Source organism: Paroedura picta, chromosome 4 (genome assembly GCF_049243985.1).
Source record: "Paroedura picta isolate Pp20150507F chromosome 4, Ppicta_v3.0, whole genome shotgun sequence".
NCBI lineage: Eukaryota > Metazoa > Chordata > Lepidosauria > Squamata > Gekkonidae > Paroedura > Paroedura picta.
In genome coordinates, this window is record NC_135372.1 from 64,354,569 (window position 1) to 64,363,161 (window position 8,593).

Consider the following 8,593-nt stretch of genomic DNA (forward strand, 5'->3'; position numbering starts at 1 on the left):
GGGGGCAAGTGGTCGCCCTGACCAAGCTCAGCAACTTGTCCACTTTGGGAAGAGAGAGCCGCCTGAAGCCATCAAACCTCACTGCCAAAGGCAGCCAGCAGGTCTCCAGTTCATTTACTGTATTAATTGTGGAGGGAAGGTCGTGACGGAGTGGCAAGACTTTATCCGCAAAATGGCTCGCAAATGCCTCGCAGCCGAGTGCCAATTGTCTAATATTTTGGCACCCCTCAAGAGCGGTGAATGATCTAACTACCATGAATAATTGGGCCAGGTGAGAGCTTGCGGACGCGATTTCTGTGGCAAAAAACTCTCGTTTAGCCACTTTCACCACCATCTCATACGCCCTCTTAAGTGCGCGATAAGATGTTCTTGTAACCTCGTCACGAGTCTTCTGCCACACTCACTCCAGTCATCTCACTTCCCTTTTCTTCTCCCGGAGTCCCCCGGTATACCAAGGGGCCCGTTTGAATCAAGGGCAGAGAGGACATTTAGGGGCGATCTCATCTATAGCAGCTGTCAGGTGGGACTGCCAGTCCTCCAGCAAGGCCACTAGTGAGTCGCCAGGAGACATCGGGTCCCACAGAGCATTCTGGAATCCAATCAGATCCATAAGTCTCTGCGGGCAGGCAAAAATCTGCCCGCCGCCCAACTGGGGAGGGGGTGGTATCCTGAGCCGAGCCCGCAGGACGTAGTGGTCTGACCACGGCACAGCCAAGGCTGCATCCAGAACCACCTCTATCCCAGCACCAAAAATCAGATTGAGTGTGTGGCCAGTGTGATGGGTAGGGCCAGTAACAAATTGCGAGAGCCGCATTGTTGCCATGGAAGACACCAGGTCTCCGCTGAGTCCTGAGGATGGCGCGTCCGCATGAACATTGAAGTCACCCAGGATTTAAAGCCTGGGAAACTGCAGTGCCCAGGCGGCCGCTGCCTCCAGCAGGCGGGGCAGGGCATCTGGCAGCGTGTTGGGTGGACGGTAAACTAGCCAGATGGCCAATCTCTTGACCGCGCCCCATCCAATACCAACACACTCCACTCCCCTGATTTCTGGCCACGGGAGAGCCCTGTAGGCGAAAGCCTCCCGGACCAGGATTGCCGCCGCCCCTCCCCTCTTGTGGGTCCGAGATTGGTGGAGGACTGAGTAGCCTGGGGTCGCCAGATCTCTCAGGGCCACCAACTCTCCTTCCTTCACCCAGGTCTCGGTCAGGCACGCAAGGTCCGCCTTCGACTCCGCAAAGAAGTGCTGCAGAGTTGCAGCCTTGTTCTTAATCGACCTTGGGTTGCACAAGACTAATGTCGGACCCTTTTCTCCCCTAGCCTCCACCCTCACATCTCTGGGGATGGGACAGAGGTTAGAAGGGAATCGAGCACACCCAGAGCGCTGGCCATGCCTCCACGGCCGGGCCCTAAACGGGACACCAGCGCTCCCAACCCTTCTCTTGTCCTACCTCATCCCCCAGCCATAATGCCCTTGACCCATGATCATTGGAATCCTGGCCCCAGTTTGGGCCCCCCAGGGAACAACTCCCCATCCATAGCCCCACTCTCCGCTCCCCGAGAGAGGATCCTACTCTACTCCTAAGCTAGCTTCTCCTTCCCTAGCTGCACTCCACCCTCCATAACCCACCCGGCCCACTCTAATCTAGTCCCGCCCAACCCCCCCTCCCCTCACCCACCTCCCCTAGCAGCTAGTGAGGTGGATTTAGCCACCCAGCGAGATCCCACCTGAAACAGGGGTTCTCTCTGCCCAGTGGATGAACCGCCCAACTCAGCTAAGCCTAATTCTATTGCAAAATTCCCTCTGTGAAAGGAAATGTGCAGCTTTTCTACAAGGATCTTTCAATGGAGAGTAAATCTAAATTGCCTAGCTTTTGAAAATAAACAACATTTTAAAAAATCAAGTGGCAAAAAAATTGTATTTAGGAGTGCTATGGGATTAATGCTGCAATCCTATGCATGTTTACATAAGAAAAATCCCCATTCAAATGACCAGAGCTTCCTTCTGTCTTAGCAGTCATAGCATCAAGCTGTATGGCACCACCAACATTTTCTGGAGGAATCACTTTTTTGGTAAAAGTCTAAATCCTTACTTGTTCTCGTTCCCTTTCCTTTGTATTGTTTTAAACGCAGACCAGGTGGCATTACCAACCAACAGAAAGGAAAGAACATGTCACTTTGTAACATCAGAAATCAGTAGATGAAACTTTTGTGCCATGTCATTAAACTATAGCATCTGAATTTCTGTATGACAAACAGAATTTTAAGACAGCAACAAGATCAAAAGCTAGCATCCTTAACAGTACAATTCTAAACAGAGTTATGTCTATCTGAATCCTTTAAGTTAATAGGCCTAGAAGGGTGGCCATAGCAGCTTCCAAAAATGTGTTTCTCCTCTGACACCTAATGGCAAAGCCATTTTAAGTAGTTTTTAACCTCATTGGTGAACGTAGTTGGGTGCACGACAGTGCTGTTCTAATGAGAATGACATCTTTACTAATCCATTGCAGTGAATGGGCTTCAAAGATCATACCTCTATTTAGGATTGCATTGTTAATTTTTTAACTACCTAGGATTCCCTCTTGCCTGAAGTTGTTATCAATGTGCTTTTAAAATACAAATCTTCCTCTTATCCCATATCAATAAACTATGCTTCTTGCCACCTATAGTCTTTTAATTTGAAAAATTAATTTGATTGAATTTTCAGTGTAGCAGCAACTTGTAAAATGGTAGACAGAATCATAAATATCACGGCATAAAACATACTATCAATTGTCCATAAAAGTTACTATTTCAAAAATAAGGAAAGGAGGGTATGGAACATGATTCTTATAAAATTAAGCATAGCTTAGTACCTACACATTTAAAAGTGCTTAACTCTAATTGAATATTTCAATTTTTTAAAGAAGCAAAACAAAATAATGTTCCAGTTTATTGACAGTAGAATGCCATGTACAGAACTGCATTCTACAAATCACTGTATCACATCAAAATCATTAGCGAAAATATTTTATGAGATTTCATCAGCAATACCAGCATGTTAAAAATATTTTATTTAAAAAAACCCAGAAACTATCTATGACAAATTTTATTATTTCATACCCCCAAACCAGTATTCAAGCAATAAAGATAATATTGGCATTGTGCAGGTAGGGCAGATGTTCAGGAAAAAAGTCTGCCAGGAAATTGCATTTTCTCAGACTTGACTTAAAACTCTACAGAGGTGTTCTGTGGAATGTGAGCTTGATTTGGAACTCCTAGTAATCAACTTGCAAACATGTGGATCTGAATTGCAAGCTTTTGCCTTAGAAGTAGGAAGATTAAGTCCTCTCGTGAAGAAAAAAATATCTGTGGATTTTGGAAGGAACTGTAGGTTAAATAGAGGAACACAGGTATCAGAGTTAAATTCTTGGCAGGAAGGGAAATTGTTTTGATCAATTTATCTATTGTATAGCCAGCATTATTGCCATTGTGCTTCTAGGGGATGAAATGGCTTAAAAATATTTGTGACTGTTGGTGATCTGTGTCCCCCTGGTAACATTTCATTAGAGAGAAAGAAGAAGACACATGGACACTGTGGCATACCACACATCTTCTTTAATTAAAATTTTCCAGGAGGAGAAGGCATAGGTCAATGGAAACTTCATGTTTCTTGTAACATGTGATTTATTCCTTTTCACTGGTGAATGTGTTCCTTACACAGCCTTACCTCTGCAAATAACTATATTAACTATTGCCCTTCCCTTGCTAAACATTGGTTTTTGTTTGTTTGTTTTTGCCGCACACAGTAGAAAAGGCTTTGCATGTTCCTCCACTGCAACAGAAAGAATTCATTTCCTATCAAGAATCATTTGGTAAGCCAGCAACAATCACATCCATTACACTTTTAAACCATTGCAGAGGAGCCATCTTTTAATTATCTTGTGAAGGGCAGAAGGGGTCACTGTTTCCATGTCATGTGACATCTGGACTAACATGGACCTGCTTTGTTATATTCATTCAACACCTGTTTTGTTTAATTGGCTTAGAGCAGTGATTCTCAATCTTCCTAATGCTGTGACACTTTAATACAGTTCCTCATGTTATGGTGACCCCCAACCATAAAATTATGCAAGTGTTCTTTCACAGAAATTAAACCAAAACTGACCAATGGCCTGAAGATCCATTGTTCATGATTGTATATAATTTTTTTGTTGGGGTTTCTCAGTTCAGTTCTGCCTCTTGTCCCACCATGCCGATCTCTCTCTTCCGCTGCTCCAGACAGACAAACACTCTATCTCGATCTACCCCACAAGGCTGTTGTTTGAATGGCACCCCCCCCCCCCGGCCAAGCTGCTTGCACTGCCTTGATCACTGTGAAAGGGTCGTTCGACCTCCAAAGGGGTTCCTGACCCCCAGCTTGAGAACCACTGGCTTAGAGGGACCACTGCACTACCTTTCTACCTCTGGGGTGTTGCCACATGTGCTTTATGATATCAGAACCTCTTTATGTGCCAGTTCAAGTGGGTATAGGCCACTTACTACAAAAATATATGGATATGGAACCAAATAAATGAGGTAATTGCAGTGGTTCCTGTTCTGTGTCACAGCCCACAGATTGGGCAACACTGACAGCCTGAAAATGGTTGGGTGTTATCAGAGATAGGAAGCATATCATCAGTCTCTCCTGCTTGATCTAAATGAATATATAACAAGAGTAGCTAAAATAAATCATTCTTGTCCAGTGTTGTAACATTTCTGTTGTTTATATAAGATAATGATGACATTCACTGATGTAGCCAGGTGCATATCAATCAGGCTTACCCAAAGCAGAAATGGCATAGAACCTAAGAAAGGCCAATTGACAACAACAGTGGAGTGCCCATCCTGCTGCTTTAAAGGGAAATTGTTTCCAGGCAATTGGCTTAGGGCCTCATACATAATGCAGTGGACCACACGTGATCACTTCTGTTATTACATGGGTCATGAACAGGATCGCAGCTTGGCAGAGTTCACATGGGAGGGGTGCTTCTATAAATTGCTGTCCCCATGTAGCAGATCTACCCATGATCACCTTGATTTCCATCACTGTGATGGTCCCTTCCAAGTCAATCTGACTGCATCATGTCGCAGCTGCTTGTATAATTCTCTATGGAATACCAGTTCATGCAAACGGCTCCTCCATGTGAACCCAGCCAAGCTAGGAGCCCAACAACAGAACTGCACATTCTTGGAATTGATTTTATCACACTGTAATGTGTGTGTGTGTAGAGCCTCTTGTGGCGCAGAGTGGTAAGGCAGCCGTCTGAAAGCTTTGCCCATAAGGCTGGGAGTTCAATCCCAGCAGCCGGCTCAAGGTTGACTCAGCCTTTTATCCTTCCGAGGACGGTAAAAAGAGTACCCAGCTTGCTGGGGGGTAAACGGTCATGACTGGGGAAGGCACTGGCAAACCACCCCGTATTGAGTCTGCCATGAAAACGCTAGAGGGCGTCACCCCAAGGGTCAGACATGACTCGGTGCTTGCACAGGGGATACCTTTACCTTTACCTTTAATGTGTGTGTGTGTGTTTATAAACAATGCCAAATCAGTTTTTGCACTTTCACTGTCTATCATTTATATGTATACAATTTCTATTAGCTACAGTAATAAGTCAAGTTGCAAGTGGCCGCTCTGCTTTCTATTTGTCCTTGCACCTTTCACAAATGTCTCATTCCACAACAATAGATTTTGCAGCATCGTTCATTTTTTAAAAAGTTTTAAATATCTGGTTATCTTTCAAACTTAAAAAAAATCCAAGTTTCATTTTGCATTATAAATATGACATGAACTGTGTCTTAGTTGTTTCCTGTGATTGAACATATATATATGAATGTTCTTCCTTTGCCTTAAAGGTACTTCCTTGAGAACTACTATTTCAGAGAACCAAAGTATTCTGTGGGATTTAAGTAGTGATGAGTCAGTGCTCCTATTTTATCATTTTATATTCATTTATATTTGTGCCATCAATTTTGGTTCTCCATTTTTCACTGCTGGTTTCCTAAATTTATAGATGCCACATGGTTTTTATATCCAATTTGTATGGTATTTATCTGTACTATATATGTAATTTATCCATATATACTATAATATTGATTTATTGATGCAGAAATGAGGTTTAAAATATGTGCATTTTACAGGGGAAAATGCTAAGAGGAAACAGACAATGATGAACAGTGGAAGAATCAAGCATTTGGTTCACATAAACCTGAAGAAAAGGAGGAGGAGATTTTTGGGTTTTTTTAATCAAACACGATGGAGAGGGTAAAAGATTTAAAACAATTTTTTGAAAACAGCAGGGGTGGGAAACTGAAAATGAACCTCTTGATTGAGGTGATAACATTTTTAAAAGATGCACAGCATCCTTGGAACAGATTGTTTGAGAGCCACAGCCTTAGTTTAGTAACAACTTGGGCTCTGACCTGTAGATATGAATACAGAACCTGAGATCTGATTCCCCACCCCTTTTTATGTGTGCAGAGAATTGTAACAGCCACAGCAATGAAAGGTAGCATGCAATGAAAGAGATTGCCTACTTTGGGCAGGGAAAAAAAAGGAAAGCTTTGCAAACCAGAGTTATAATGGATCACTGCCTTCAACTGCCAGGTAACTACTGCTACTCCATAATCAAGAAATGATTAACTGCCTAGCCTGGGTGCAGGCAGAATTGTTTTGTTTTTGTTTCAGCTCCTTGTGAGCATATGGGCAAGTACCTGTCAGCTCACAAACAATATGCTTACCCTCCTCCCATAAGCACACAAACCAGTGATATGCAAACAAATAAAGATGCCAAATAAATTCTTGCTAAAATCCTAGACCTATTTTATGTCTTATGGCTGCCAGTTGCCATCAGCCTGCTCCCAATTGACAACCAGGATTTATAACACTGTATTCAGTGTCATTTTGGCATATATTGTCTTTAAGACAAACATGGGAAAGGAGAAGCTAGACCTTTCTGAGTCTTTCCTTATCATTCTGCTGCCACATTTAATTTCTTTTTTAAAGCGATTAACATGATCATGAGCTACCAACCTCTTTGTTTTGCTTTGTTTTGTTTTCAGACAAGCTCGGTGCTTTCATTCTCTCCAGTTTATTTGGAGAAATTAGCTGATCGTGTTCCTGACACATCTGCGCAGATCAAAATGAGAAAAGTGAAGCTGAACACATTTCTCGTTCAGAAGTTATTTATCTTTTTTCCCCCTTAAAAAGAGAGAGGTTCAGGGGCATAATCCCCTTTGGAAATGCCGACGTCTGGAAGTTGAGCTTCCTTAAACAGTTATTTGGAAGCTTAGTGCGGTTGGGTCCAGAGGTCAACAAAGTCAGACATTTGTGAAGGATTACCACCCCAGCAAGGCTACTCTTCTTAACTGGCATAAGGTATGAAAGGGAATTTTTGGTTTGTGCCCCCCATGTTAAGGTTATAGAGATGAATTTCTTCCCAAAAGGGCCCCAAAATCTACTTCACTGTTGCATGAGAGAAAGGCACTCTGCACATCTGTGATGTAATCCAGCTAGGCATACTACACATAGTGAAGGCAAGATTTCACCACACACTGCTATCTGGATACAGAACTGTGGGCATCCAGGTACCCCTCTCTAATCCACCAATCAGGGCAAGTAGGATTCTTCATTAACCAAAATATGACATACTAGTTTCCAACATTGGGGGGGGGGGGCAGGACTGGATCCTGTCTTTCCTGTACTCCCTGTTCTCTGTCAAATAGCTGATTAGTGGGATTTTAGATGTTTAAAAAAGGGCTCTGTGTATTCAGTTACACGAGCTCACCATGTTCAGTGTCTGATTGAGTCATTTAGGATTATTTGTGTCCAAATGGTAACCTGTATTCCATGTCTGGAGACCTGATGCGAGATGGATTCTGGCAAGACTTACACTCTGTTCTTCTTTCCCTGAAAGTCCTTGCATAAATGATAGAGATCATTCTGTGTTGGAAGGGAATCTTGTTTCACCATAGATTGAAACCAGGTTTCAACATATATACCCTGCTCCATAAATATAGAATGATGGCCATGAATGATTGATGCAACTGACATACACATTGCCAAGCATCTAGCTGGTATGGAGCCTAGTCGGGCTCTCATAAAATAAAGCTCCAATCTTTGCTTTGAAGCTCATTAATGTTTATTTACCAATACCTTGTTATTTTATTTATTAAGTTTGTCAGTGAGCTCTGCTTTGCATATGCTCATGTTTGCTCATGCATACTTTATGAATATAGAAATTAGTATCTCGTTAACTTGATAATTAGGCCAATGATAAACAGCTGTTTGGTTGCCGTGTGGGCCAAGGTTTCTACTGTAGTTCCTTACCTTTTATGGATAGTTGCCTTTTTACTTTTTAAACAACTGCCTAGGATAGCAGATCCTAGGCAAGTCCCCCTCCCCACTTCAACATTTACTCTCAATGAAATTCTGGGGGAACATTCTAAATCCATTTTAAAGGGGGAAATGTGGATTTACAGCCATGTGTTCTCCATTTCCAAGTAATTTAATTATTCACAATAGAAGGATTTACTGGAGCCATGCAAAAAAATTCTTTAAAAAAATCAAGCTTTAAAAGCT